The sequence below is a fragment of the Melospiza georgiana genome, chromosome 28, assembly GCF_028018845.1.
Source record: "Melospiza georgiana isolate bMelGeo1 chromosome 28, bMelGeo1.pri, whole genome shotgun sequence".
Taxonomy (NCBI): Eukaryota; Metazoa; Chordata; class Aves; order Passeriformes; family Passerellidae; genus Melospiza; species Melospiza georgiana.
Window position 1 is genome coordinate 3,920,723 of NC_080457.1, and position 13,255 is coordinate 3,933,977.

A 13,255-nucleotide genomic window follows, 5' to 3' on the forward strand; every position below is an offset into this window, starting at 1 on the left:
GGGGATGGTTGAGCACAGGGCAGGGCCCTTGTGTGCCACCCCCCTGCCCGTGTGCCTGTGCCCGTGTGCTGGGCTCTGTGCTCTGGGCTCATCTCTGAGCACCCCTGGCCAGGCTGGCAGTGTGTCAGTGCCCTGGCTGTGTGTGCACAGCTGGGCCTGAGCTGAGCTCTCAGCCCAGCCATTGCACGGCATTGAGGGCCTTCCCTGCCCAGCAGGGCCAGCCACTGACACACACTCAGCCCCCAGTTCCTTCGCTGCAGGAGCCTGGACAGGGCCACGGAACACGCATCTCTCAGGGATAATCCCAAACCCAGGCCATCCCTTGGATGCCACCTCCAGGCAGCCTTGGGGCTCTCAGCTGTTTCCCAATGTCCTTGCTTCTGCCTCATGGAGAAGGGTTGATATGACAGGGTTCTGTTTTCTCAGTGGAGATGAGGAAGTCCATTGATCACAGAGGCCTTTGCCCCTTAGTCCCGGAGCTGTGGGTATTGATGCTGTCAAGGAGAATGTGTGATATGGAGAAAGTGTTGTCGGTGTCTGGGCATTGGAGACCGAGGATGGGAAGGTTTATCCTCTCCCACATTCAGAAGGGGAAAATGTGTCAGCCTACAACAAAGTATGAAGATGGTTTTGGTTCTGTCCCCATGCTCAGTTGTTCCTGTGAAACCCGTCATCCCTTCTTGTCTGGTTGAAGCCTCAGCAGAAAACTAATGTGAGGGTGGTGTTTGAAGAGAGAATGATGTGGAATTATCCCAGGCACTGCTGATTCCCACTCCCATTCCAGTCAATTTTGACATCATTTTCTTCTGATGATCTCTATTTGCGGGAATCCAGGGATGTGTTTTGGAGCTCCAATAGAAACGACACAAAGCAAAAGCCACCATGGAGTGTCCACCCTCGGCTTCCTCAAGCATTTGCTGTGAGGTCACTGGAAGAATTTCTACACAAGGAAGGAGAGATCGGAAGGCCAGGTTTGGATGCAAAACAACTTTATTGAGTCTAAGGAAGAGAAGGAGGTAGCTGAATGAGGACGAAAGGAGCAGCCAGTGGGGCCCAGTGGGGATATCCATTTGCCTGGCCTGCAGAGGGACAGAAGGAGGTCAAACAGGCCCCACTAGGCTGGCAAAGGGAGGTGCTGACAGGAAAGGCAGGGAAGGGAAGAGGGTGGAAGAAAACAGCAGTAAATCAAGGGCACAAATCCATTGTTCCAAAGATCCATCTTCAGTGCAGCTCCACGTTCTGAGGTTATGGAGGTTCTCGCCCAGGGATGTTGCCAGCAGCTTTAGCAGGGACGACAACAACTGTTGCCATAGCAGTTGGTGATGCAGGAGATGTCAAAGCCCCCAGAGCTGATGGGCACTCCGCCACAGCTGAGGATGTTGCCAACAGCAGCAGAGGTGGAGGATCCCACGGCGGTGTTCTGTGGGGAGGAGCTGAGGATGGGCCCAGGCAGGGTCACCAGCACAGCAGGTGGCTCAATGACAACGTGGGAGCTCTGGCACTGCCTGACACAGCACTCATTGCAGCTGCTGGCCAGCGGGCAGGGGCCACAGGGCTGGCAGCAAGGGTCACAGGGCCTGCAGCAGGACATGGCTCACGGTCACAGGGGCACCTGGCACAGAGGGCAGGGAGAAGCACAAAGTGAGGACACATGAGAAGCAGCACTGCACCCAAACACCCTGCAACCAAGGCACCCCCTGGCCCCCATTGCAGTGCCCAGCTCAAAGCCCAGGAGCCACGTGAGCCAAGTCCCAGCCTCTCTCTGTCTGCACAAGACCTTCTCTCCCCTGCCCTCTCCCAGCACAAGCAGCTCCCAGACCCCCACTACGACAGCCCCTCTCAGCTGAGACCTCCAGCCAATCAAGAACTGGTCTTAAACAAGCAGCAGCAGCAGGCAGAGGAGAAGAGGCTTCCCACTCACCTGATTCCTGAGGAGGAGGTGAGAGAAGTGGATGCGAGAGCAGAGACTTGCGCTGCCTTTTATAGCAGTCCTGCCCTGCCTCAGGCCCACAGGCACCTTAGTGGAAACCATAATTTTCTGACCAGCTCATGTCAAATGTGCACCATCCCAATTAATGGTAGGGGTTCTGTCCTGGTTTCCTGCACTGCAGCCTCTATTTCCTGACTTCTGCCCTGTGTTTTCCTCTCTGAAGACTCTTTCTAGTCCCAGAAGTAGTGATCCAAGAATTTCTGGGATATGGACACGTCAGAGTAGGCAGAATGCTTGGATCATGGTCTGGTGGCATTCCATGCAGGCGCATGACCCAAACCTGTGTCATTCCTGTGGGTTTCTTTGTGGCAAAGCACTCAGGGCATCACTCTCATTCTTCCTCTACCCCTGCCCATCTCTACCGCTTCCCTTTGTGACATCCCATGAGTTTTCACGTGCAGCCTGTTTTCCTGGCCCATTTTGGGAATGGATAGGGGACAGAAGATGTTCTTTGTGGTCTTGCTTCCCCTCTATTACGTCTCCCTTTGGTCAGCACTCCATGCCTGCTTCTGCAGCTCGTTCCTGCTCTTGCCCTGGGCTGGGCTACGAGCTGTGCTGGGTGGCCCTTGGCTGGATGGATGGTGCCTAGCAAGCTGCTCTGTCAATCCCCATTCTCAGGCAGAATAACAAGATAAAACCAAACTGATAACAACTTGCAGCTTGAGTGTTGGAAGTTTGCCAATGGTAAAGTGAAAGATTAGGCATGCTCGAGTACACTGGGAAAAAAAATGAAATTATGGCCTCCTTCCCTCAGGAAGTGATGGCTGGCAATTTCCCAGAAGCAGGGCTTCCACCTGTGTCGTGGTTGCTCATGATGGCACACTTTGTGACCAAGGCTGCAGAAATGGGCTCTGTGAGAAGAGTCCAGTGGCTCCAGACAGCTGTGACTGAGTCAGCTCCAGCTGTGTCCAAAGGGGACTCAGCACTGCCCAGCACTGAGCACATTTGTCCCACTGCTGATGCCTCTGTGCAAGCAGATTTCATTAGAAATGGTTTGGGCTGGAAGGCAACTTCAAGACCATTTCTTACTCATCTCCTTCCCTCAACAGAGGGGCACTGATGAAACCCACTTAACGAGCTTTCTCAAAGCTTTTTCCAATTTGGTCCTGCACACTTCCAGGGCTGAGGCATCCAAACCATTTTGGGCATGTTAAAATCATTGCCTCAGTGTCTTCACAGAGAGGGACATCTTTGTCAGCTCCAAGGGAAATGGAAAAATAAAATTACAAGGCAGGGATTGCAACGCTGTTCTTCCTCCACACTTTTGCAATTGAGCAAAGTTGTAGAGTTGTCACGGAAAGAAGGAGAAATCAGAGACCAAGGTCTGAATGCAATAGAAACTTTATTGAGTCAAAATTAGAAAATATGGAGGATCAGAGAGGGAGCTTGAGAACAGCAAGAAAAATGCAATAGCATGTCTGACCTACTGCGTTGCCAAGTCAAGGAAGCCAGTAGGTGCCACTAGGCAGGCATTGAGTGGTGGTGACAGAAAAGGAAGGGAAGAGAAAAATGACAGGAGGACTATAAGAAAACAATAGTTCAAAGTTCTAAATCCAATCTGTTAAGTTCTGACTTCATTCCATCATCACGGTCCGAGGTCGTTGAGGTTCTTGCTGAAGGATGTTGGCAGTAGCATCTTTAGCAGGGACGACAGCATCTGCTGCCACCACAGCAGTTGGTGATGCAGGAGATGTCAAAGCCCCCAGAGCTGATGGGCACTCCCTCACAGCTGAGGATGCTGCCAACAGCAGCAGAGGTGGAGGATCCCACGGCGGTGTTCTGTGGGGAGGAGCTGAGGATGGGCCCGGGCAGGGTCACCAGCACAGCAGGCGGCTGAATGACAACGTGGGAGCTCTGGCACTGCCTGACACAGCACTCAGTGCAGCTGCTGGCCAGCGGGCAGGGCCCACAGGGCTGGCAGCAAGGCTCGCAGGGCCGGCACTGCTGGCACTTCTCAGAGCAGGACATGTCTGGAGCCTGGCGCTGCACCTGGCACAGAGGGCAGGGAGGAAGCAGAGCACACGCACACCTCAGACACAGCCCGCAAGGCAGCCCCAGCAGCACAAGGCCCCTGCTGCCTGCACAGCTGCAGCCTGGCCAGCCCCATCCTGGGCATCCTTTGCCTCAGCCCAGCACCCTCCTTCCCAGCTCAGCCAGGCCCAGCTCTGCTCCTGCCTAAGCTGCAGGAAAATCAGCCCCTCAGCCCAGCCTCAGCCTCTGGCCAGAACACACACTCTGCCCTCTGCCCACACCAGCACCAGTGCACAACAGTCCCAGAAGAACAAGGAGCAGCAACAAGGACCAGAAAGCTCAATGCTGTCTTGGAGATGGCAGAGGAGAAAGGGGCTTGCAACTCACCTGGTTCCCAAGGAGCAGGAGGTGACAGAAGTGGATGAGAGAGCCCCCCGTTGGGCTGCCTTTTATCCTGGCCCCACAGTGCCTCAGGGCCCACAGTTTGTGCTGTGCAGGTGACATGATATTCCTGCATGATCCCAAATGAATGGAAAGATCTCTGGGAATGGTATGGCATGAATTGGATTTTCCCTCTACCATAACTTTGCATTTCCTGGCTTACCTCATTCCCATTCCCTCACGGACAATTCTTTTGAGTGCTTGTATGTGAGTTTCCATGATTCCTGGGGGCAAGGATGTGTCAGTGTGGTCATAAAACATGAACTGTGTGCAGAAGGGATCACAAGGAGGCAGGTGATGGCTGCCTGAGGCATTCTTGGGAATATTTTCTGTTCCTGCTGACTGGAAGTGCCTCATCTGCTCCCAGCCCTCCAGTCTCGGGCTCATCACCCAACGGCTCTCCTTCATGCCTTGCCTTGGAGGTAAAACCCTGTTTGCCTTCCTCCTCGGTCTTCACAGTGCATGAGACTCCTGTAGCAGGGATACCTGAGCTTGTGTCCTGCTTGGTGTTGCCAGAATCTGCTCTGGCTGGGAGCTCCCCAGCATCTCCTCAGTGCCATCCCCTCCTCAGGCCTCTGCCCCATGTGCTCCCCCACAATCATGTGCGTGGCAGTGTGGCTGTGGCCCAGTGTGTGCCAGTGTCTGCACATGCCTGTGCTTGTGACCTGCTGGGAACAGCCCCTGAGAGCCTCTGGCCTGCACGGGGATGGTTGTGCACAGGGCAGGGCCCTTGTGTGCAACCCCCCTGCTCCTGTGCTGGGCTCTGTGCTCTGGGCTCATCTCTGAGCACCCCTGGCCAGGCTGGCAATGTGTCAGTGCCCTGGCTGTGCGTGCACAGCTGGGCCTGAGCTGAGCTCTCAGCCCAGCCATTGCACGGCCTGGAGGGCCTTCCCTGCCCAGCAGGGTCAGCCACTGACACACACTCAGCCCCCAGTTCCTTCTCTGCAGGAGCCTGGACAGGGCCACGGAACACGCATCTCTCGGGGATAATCCCAAACCCAGGCCATCCCTTGGATGCCACCTCCAGGCAGCCTTGGGGCTCTCAGCTGTTTCCCAGGATCCTTGCTCCTGCCTCATGGAGAATGGTTGATATGACAGGGTTCTGTTTTCTCAGTGGAGATGAGGAAGTCCATTGATCACAGAGGCCTTTGCCCCTTAGTCCTGGAGCTGCGGGTATTGATGCTGTCAAGAAGAATGTGTGATATGGAGAAAGTGTTGTCGGTGTCTGGGCGGTGGAGACCAGAGGATGGGAAGGTTTATCCTCTCCCACATTAAGAAGGGGAAAATGTGTCTGCCTACAACAAAGTATGAAGATGGTTTTGGTTCTGTCCCCATGCTCAGTTGTTCCTGTGAAACCCGTCATCCCTTCTTGTCTGGTTGAAGCCTCAGCAGAAAACTAATGTGAGGGTGGTGTTTGAAGAGAGAATGATGTGGAATTATCCCAGGCACTGCTGATTCCCACTCCCATTCCGGTCAATTTTGACATCATTTTCTTCTGATGATCAGTATTTGGGGGAAGCCAGGGATGTGTTTTGGAGCTCCAATAGAAACGGCACAAAGTAAAGGCCACCATGGAGTGTCCACCCTCGGCTTCCTCAAGCATTTGCTGTGAGGTCAATGGAAGAATTTCTACACAAGGAAGGAGAGATCGGAAGGCCAGGTTTGGATGCAAAACAACTTTATTGAGTCTAAGGAAGAGAAGGAGGTAGCTGAAAGAGGATATCAGGAGGAGATATGAGTGCACAGTGGGGATGTCCATTTGCCGGTCCTGCAGAGGGATGGAAGGAGGTCAAACAGGCCCCACTAGGCTGGCAAAGGGAGGTGCTGACAGGAAAGGCAGGGAAGGGAAGAGGGTGGAAGAAAACAGCAGTAAATCAAGGGCAAAATCCATTGTTCCAAAGATCCATCTTCAGTGCAGCTCCACGTTCTGAGGTTATGGAGGTTCTCGCCCAGGGATGTTGCCAGCAGATTTAGCAGGGACGACAACAACTGCTGCCATAGCAGTTGGTGATGCAGGAGATGTCAAAGCCCCCAGAGCTGATGGGCACTCCGCCACAGCTGAGGATGTTGCCAACAGCAGCAGAGGTGGAGGATCCCACGGCGGTGTTCTGTGGGGAGGAGCTGAGGATGGGCCCAGGCAGGGTCACCAGCACAGCAGGTGGCTCAATGACAACGTGGGAGCTCTGGCACTGCCTGACACAGCACTCATTGCAGCTGCTGGCCAGCGGGCAGGGGCCACAGGGCTGGCAGCAAGGGTCACAGGGCCTGCAGCAGGACATGGCTCACGGTCACAGGTGCACCTGGCACAGAGGGAAGGGAGAAGCACAAAGTGAGGACATATGAGAAGCAGCACTGCACCCAAACACCCTGCAACCAAGGCACCGCCTGTCAGCCACTGCTGTGCCCAGCTCAAAGCCCAGGAGCCACGTGAGCCAAGTCCCAGCCTCTCTCTGTCTGCACAAGACCTTCTCTCCCCTGCCCTCTGCCAGCACAAGCAGCTCCCAGCCCTGCACTACGACAGCCCCTCTCAGCTGAGACCTCCAGCCAGTCAAGAACTGGTCTTGAAGCAGCAGCAGCAGGCAGAGGAGAAGAGGCTTCCCACTCACCTGATTCCTGAGGAGGAGGTGAGAGAAGTGGATGAGAGAGCAGAGACTTGGGCTGCCTTTTATAGCAGTCCTGCCCTGCCTCAGGCCCACAGGCACCTTAGTGGAAGTCATAATTTTCTGACCAGCTCATGTCAAATGTGCACCATCCCAGTTAATGGTAGGGGTTCTGTCCTGGTTTCCTGCACTGCAGCCTCTATTTCCTGACTTCTGCCCTGTGTTTTCCTCTCTGAAGACTCTTTCTAGTCCCAGAAGTAGTGATCCAAGAATTTCCGGGATATGGACACGTCAGAGTAGGCAGAATGCTTGGATCATGGTCTGGTGGCATTCCATGCAGGCGCATGACCCAAACCTGTGTCATTCCTGTGGGTTTCTTTGTGGCAAAGCACTCAGGGCATCACTCTCATTCTTAATCCCTGCCCATCTCTACCTCATCCCTTCGTGACAACCCATGAGTTTTCACATGCAGCCTGTTCTCCTGGCCCATTTTGGGAATGGTTAGGGGACAGAAGATGTTCTTTGTGGTCTTGCTTCCCCTGTATTACGTCTCCCTTTGGTCAGCACTCCATGCCTGCTTCTGCAGCTCGTTCCTGCTCTTGCCCTGGGCTGGGCTGCGAGCTGTGCTGGGTGGCCCTTGGCTGGATGGATGGTGCCTAGCAAGCTGCTCTGTCAATCCCCATTCTCAGGCAGAATAACAAGATAAAACCAAACTGATAACAACTTGCAGATTGAGTGTTGGAAGTTTGCCAACGGTAAAGTGAAAGATTATGCATGCTCGAGTACACTGGGAAAGAAAATGAAATTATGGCCTCCTTCCCTCAGGAAGCGATGGCTGGCAATTTCCCAGAAGCAGGGCTTCCACCTGTGTCGTGGTTGCTCATGATGGCACACTTTGTGACCAAGGCTGCAGAAATGGGCTCTGTGAGAAGAGTCCAGTGGCTCCAGACAGCTGTGACTGAGTCAGCTCCAGCTGTGTCCAAAGGGGATTCAGCACTGCCCAACACTGAGCACATTTGTCCCACTGCTGATGCCTCTGTGCAAGCAGATTTCATTAGAAATGGTTTGGGCTGGAAGGCAACTTCAAGACCATTTCTTACTCATCTCCTTCCCTCAACAGAGGGGCACTGATGAAACCCACTTAACGAGCTTTCTCCAAGCTTTTTCCAATTTGGTCCTGCACACTTCCAGGGCTGAGGCATCCAAACCATTTTGGGCATGTTAAAACATTGCCTCAGTGTTCTCATAGAGAGAGACATCTTTGTCAGCTCCAAGGGAAATGGAAAAATAAAATTACAAGGCAGGGATTGCAACGCTGTTCTTCCTCCACGCTTTTGCAATTGAGCAAAGTTGAAGAGTTTTCACAGAAAGAAGGAGAAATCAGAGACCAAGGTCTGAATGCAATAGAAACTTTATTGAGTCAAAATTAGAAAATATGGAGGATCAGAGAGGGCGCAGGAGAACAGCAAGAAAGATGCAGTAGCATGGCTGACCTACTGCATTGCCAAGTGAAGGAAGCCAGTAGGTGCCACTAACCTGGCATTGAGTGGTGGTGACAGAAAAGGAAGGGAAGAGAAAAATGACCGGAAGACTATAAGAAAACAATAGTTCAAAGTTCTAAATCCAATCTGTTAAGTTCTGACTTCATTCCATCATCATGGTCCGAGGTCTTTGAGGTTCTTGCTGAAGGATGTTGACAGCAGCATCTTTAGCAGGGACGACAGCACCTGTTGCCACCACAGCAGTTGGTGATGCAGGAGATGTCAAAGCCCCCAGAGCTGATGGGCACTCCCTCACAGCTGAGGATGCTGCCAACAGCAGCAGAGGTGGAGGATCCCACGGCGGTGTTCTGTGGGGAGGAGCTGAGGATGGGCCCAGGCAGGGTCACCAGCACAGCAGGCGGCTGAATGACAACGTGGGAGCTCTGGCACTGCCTGACACAGCACTCAGTGCAGCTGCTGGCCAGCGGGCAGGGGCCACAGGGCTGGCAGCAAGGCTCGCAGGGCCGGCACTGCTGGCACTTCTCAGAGCAGGACATGTCTGGAGCCTGGCGCTGCACCTGGCACAGAGGGCAGGGAGGAAGCAGAGCACACGCACACCTCAGACACAGCCCGCAAGGCAGCCCCAGCAGCACAAGGCCCCTGCTGCCTGCACAGCTCCAGCCTGGCCAGCCCCAACCTGGGCATCCTTTGCCTCAGCCCATCACCCTCCTTCCCAGCTCAGCCATGCCCAGCTCTGCTCCTGCCTAAGCTGCAGGAAAATCAGCCCCTCAGCCCAGCCTCAGCCTCTGGCCAGAACACATGCTGTCCCCTCTGCCCACACCAGCACCAGTGCAGAACAGTCCCAGAAGAACAAGGAGCAGCAACAAGGGCCAGAAAGCCCAATGCTGTCTTGGAGAGGGTGGAGGAGAAAGGGGCTTTCAACTCACCTGATTCCCAAGGAGCAGGAGGTGACAGAAGTGGATGAGAGAGCCCCCCGTTGGGCTGCCTTTTATCCTGGCCCCACAGTGCCTCAGGGCCCACAGTTTGTGCTGTGGAGGTGTCATGATATTCCTGCATGATCCCAAACGAATGGAAAGATCTCTGGGAATGGTATGGCATGAGTTGGATTTTCCCTCTACCATAACTTTGCATTTCCTGGATTACCTCATTCCCAATCCCTCTCGGACAATTCTTTTGAGTGCTTGTATGTGGGTTTCCATGATTCCTGGGGGCAAGGATGTGTCAGTGTGGTCATAAAACATGAACTGTGTGCAGAAGGGATCACAAGGAGGCAGGTGATGGCTGCCTGAGGCATTCTTGGGAATATTTTCTGTTCCTGCTGACTGGAAGTGCCTCATCTGCTCCCAGCCCTCCAGTCTCTGGCTCATCACCCAACGGCTCTCCTTCATGCCTCGCCTTGGAGGTAAAACCCTGTTTGCCTTCCTCCACAGCCTTCACAGTGCATGAGACTCCCGTAGCAGGGCTACCTGAGCTTGTGTCCTGCTTGGTGTTGCCAGAATCTGCTCTGGCTGGGAGCTCCCCAGCATCTCCTCGGTGCCACCCATTCCTCAGGCCTCTGCCCCATGTGCTCCCCCACAATCATGTGCGTGGCAGTGTGGCTGTGGCCCAGTGTGTGCCAGTGTCTGCACATGCCTGTGCTTGTGCCCTGCTGGGAACAGCCCCTGAGAGCCTCTGGCCTGCACGGGGATGGTTGTGCACAGGGCAGGGCCCTTGTGTGCAACCCCCTGCCCGTGTGCCTGTGCCCGTGTGCTGGGCTCTGTGCTCTGGGCTCATCTCTGAGCACCCCTGGCCAGGCTGGCAGTGTGTCAGTGCCCTGGCTGTGTGTGCACAGCTGGGCCTGAGCTGAGCTCTCAGCCCAGCCATTGCACAGCCTGGAGGGCCTTCCCTGCCCAGCAGGGCCAGCCACTGACACACACTCAGCCCCCAGTTCCTTCTCTGCAGGAGCCTGGACAGGGCCACAGCAACCACATCTCTCAAGGAAAATTCCAAACCAAGGCCATGCCTTTGATGCCACCTCCAGGCAGCATTGGAGCTCTCCGCTGTTTCCCAGTGTCCTTGCTCCTGCCTCATGGAGAAGGGTTGATATGACCGGGTTCTGTTTTCTCAGTGGAGAGGAGGAAGTCCATTGATCACAGAGGCCTTTGCCCCTAAGCCCAGGAGTTGTGGGTATTGATGCAGTCAAGGAGAATGTGTGATATGGAGAAAGTGTTGTCGGTGTCTTGGCGGTGGAGACCAGAGGATGGGAAGGTTTATCCTCTCCAACATTCAGAAGGGGAAAATGTGTCAGCCTACAACAAAGTATGAAGATGGTTTTGGTTCTGTCCCCATGCTCTGTTGTTCCTGTGAAACCCCTCATCCCTGCTTGTCTGGTTGAAACCTCAGCAGAAAACTAATGTGAGGGTGGTGTTTGAAGAGAGAATGATGTGGAATTATCCCAGGCACTGCTGATTCCCACTCCCACTCCGGTGAATTTTGACATCATTTTCTTCTGATGATCTCTATTTGGGGGAAGCCAGGGATGTGTTTTGGAGCTCCAATAGAAACGGCACAAAGTAAAGGCCACCATGGAGTGTCCACCCTCGGCTTTCTCAAGCATTTGCTCTGAGGTCACTGGAAGAATTTCCACACAAGGAAGGAGAGATCAGAAGGCCAGGTTTGGATGCAAAACAACTTTATTGAGTCTAAGGAAGAGAAGGTGGTAGCTGAATGAGGACACCAGGAGCATCCAGTGGGGCCCAGTGGCGATGTCCATTTGCCTGGCCTGCAGAGGGACAGAAGGAGGTCAAACAGGACCCACTAGGCTGGCAAAGGGAGGTGCTGACAGGAAAGGCAGGGAAGGGAAGAGGGTGGAAGAAAACAGAGTAAATCAACTGCGCAAATCCATTGTTCCAAAGATCCATCTTCAGTGCAGCTCCACGTTCTGAGGTAATGGAGGTTCTGGCCCAGGGATGTTGCCAGCAGCTTTAGCAGGGTCGATAACAACTGCTGCCATAGCAGTTGGTGATGCAGGAGATGTCAAAGCCCCCAGAGTTGATGGGCACTCCGCCACAGCTGAGGATGTTGCCAACAGCAGCAGAGGTGGAGGATCCCACGGCGGTGTTCTGTGGGGAGGAGCTGAGGATGGGCCCAGGCAGGGTCACCAGCACAGCAGGCGGCTCAATGACAACGTGGGAGCTCTGGCATTGCCTGACACAGCACTCATTGCAGCTGCTGGCCAGCGGGCAGGGGCCACAGGGCTGGCAGCAAGGGTCACAGGGCTTGCAGCAGGACATGGTTTGGGCTCACAGGTGCACCTGGCACAGTGGGCAGGGAGAAGCACAAAGTGAGGACACGTGAGAAGCAGCACTGCACCCAAACACCCTGCAGCCAAGGCACCCCTGGCCCCCATTGCAGTGCTCAGCTCAAAGCCCAGGAGCCAACTGAGCCAAGTCCCAGCCTCTCTCTCTCTGCACAAGACCTTCTCTCCCTGCCCTCTCCCACCACAAGCAGCTCCCAGCCCTGGGCTCTTGTAGCTCCTCTCAGCTGAGACCTCCAGCCAGGCAAGAGCTGTTCTGGAAGCAGCAGCAGCAGGCAGAGGAGAAGAGGCTTCCCACTCACCTGATTCCTGAGGACGAGGTGAGAGAAGTGGATGAGAGAGCAGAGACTTGGGCTGCCTTTTATAGCAGTCCTGCCCTGCCTCAGGCCCACAGGCACCTTAGTGGAAGTCATAATTTTCTGACCAGCTCATGTCAAATGTGCACCATCCCAGTTAATGGTAGGGGTTCTGTCCTGGTTTCCTGCACTGCAGCCTCTATTTCCTGACTTCTGCCCTGTGTTTTCCTCTCTGAAGACTCTTTCTAGTCCCAGAAGTAGTGATCGAAGAATTTCCGGGATATGGTAACGTCAGAGTAGGCAGAATGCTGAGATCATGGTCTGGTGGCATTCCATGCAGGCGCATGACCCAAACCTGTGTCATTCCTGTGGGTTTCTTTGTGGCAAAGCACTCACGGCATCACTCTCATTCTTCCTCTATCCTTGCCCATCTCTACCGCATCCGTTTGTGACATCCATTGAGTTTTCACATGCAGCTTGTTTTCCAGGCCCATTTTGGGAATGGATAGGGGACAGAAGGTGTTCTTTATGGCCTTGCTTCCCCTATATTACGTCTCCCTTTTGTCAGCACTCCATGCCTGTTTCTGCAGCTCGTTCCTGCTCTTGCCCTGGGCTGGGCTGCGAGCTGTGCTGGGTGGCCCTTGGCTGGATGGATGGTGCCTAGCAAGCTGCTCTGTCAATCCCCTTTCTCAGGCAGAATAACAAGATAAAACCAAACGGATAACAATTTGAAGCTTGAGTGTTGGAAGTTTGCCAAAGGTAAAGTGAAAGATTATGCATGCTCGAGTACACTGGGAAACAAAATGAAATTATGGCCTCCTTCCCTCAGGAAGTGATGGCTGGCAATTTCCCAGGAAGCAGGGCTTCCATCTGTGTCATGGTTGCTCATGATGGCACATTTTGTGACCAAGGCTACAGAAATGGGCTCTGTGAGAAGAGTCCAGTGGCTCCAGACAGCTGTGACTGAGTCAGCTCCAGCTGTGTCCAAAGGGGACTCAGCACTGCCCAACACTGAGCACATTTGTCCCACTGCTGATGCCTCTGAGAAAGCAGATTTCATTAGAAATGGTTTGGACGGGAAGGCAACTTCAAGACCATTTCTTACTCATCTCCTTCCCTCAACAGAGGGGCACTGATGAAACCCACTTAATGAGCTTTCT

General features: G+C 54.0%; 2 pseudogenes; both read right to left on the reverse strand.

Moving 5' to 3' along the window:
• Window positions 1-6,372: 6,372 nt before the first annotated feature.
• LOC131094093 (feather keratin Cos2-2-like) lies at window positions 6,373-7,138 on the reverse strand (annotated as a pseudogene).
• Window positions 7,139-11,467: 4,329 nt separating this feature from the next.
• LOC131094094 (feather keratin Cos2-2-like) lies at window positions 11,468-12,231 on the reverse strand (annotated as a pseudogene).
• Between the last annotated feature and the right edge of the window lie 1,024 nt (window positions 12,232-13,255).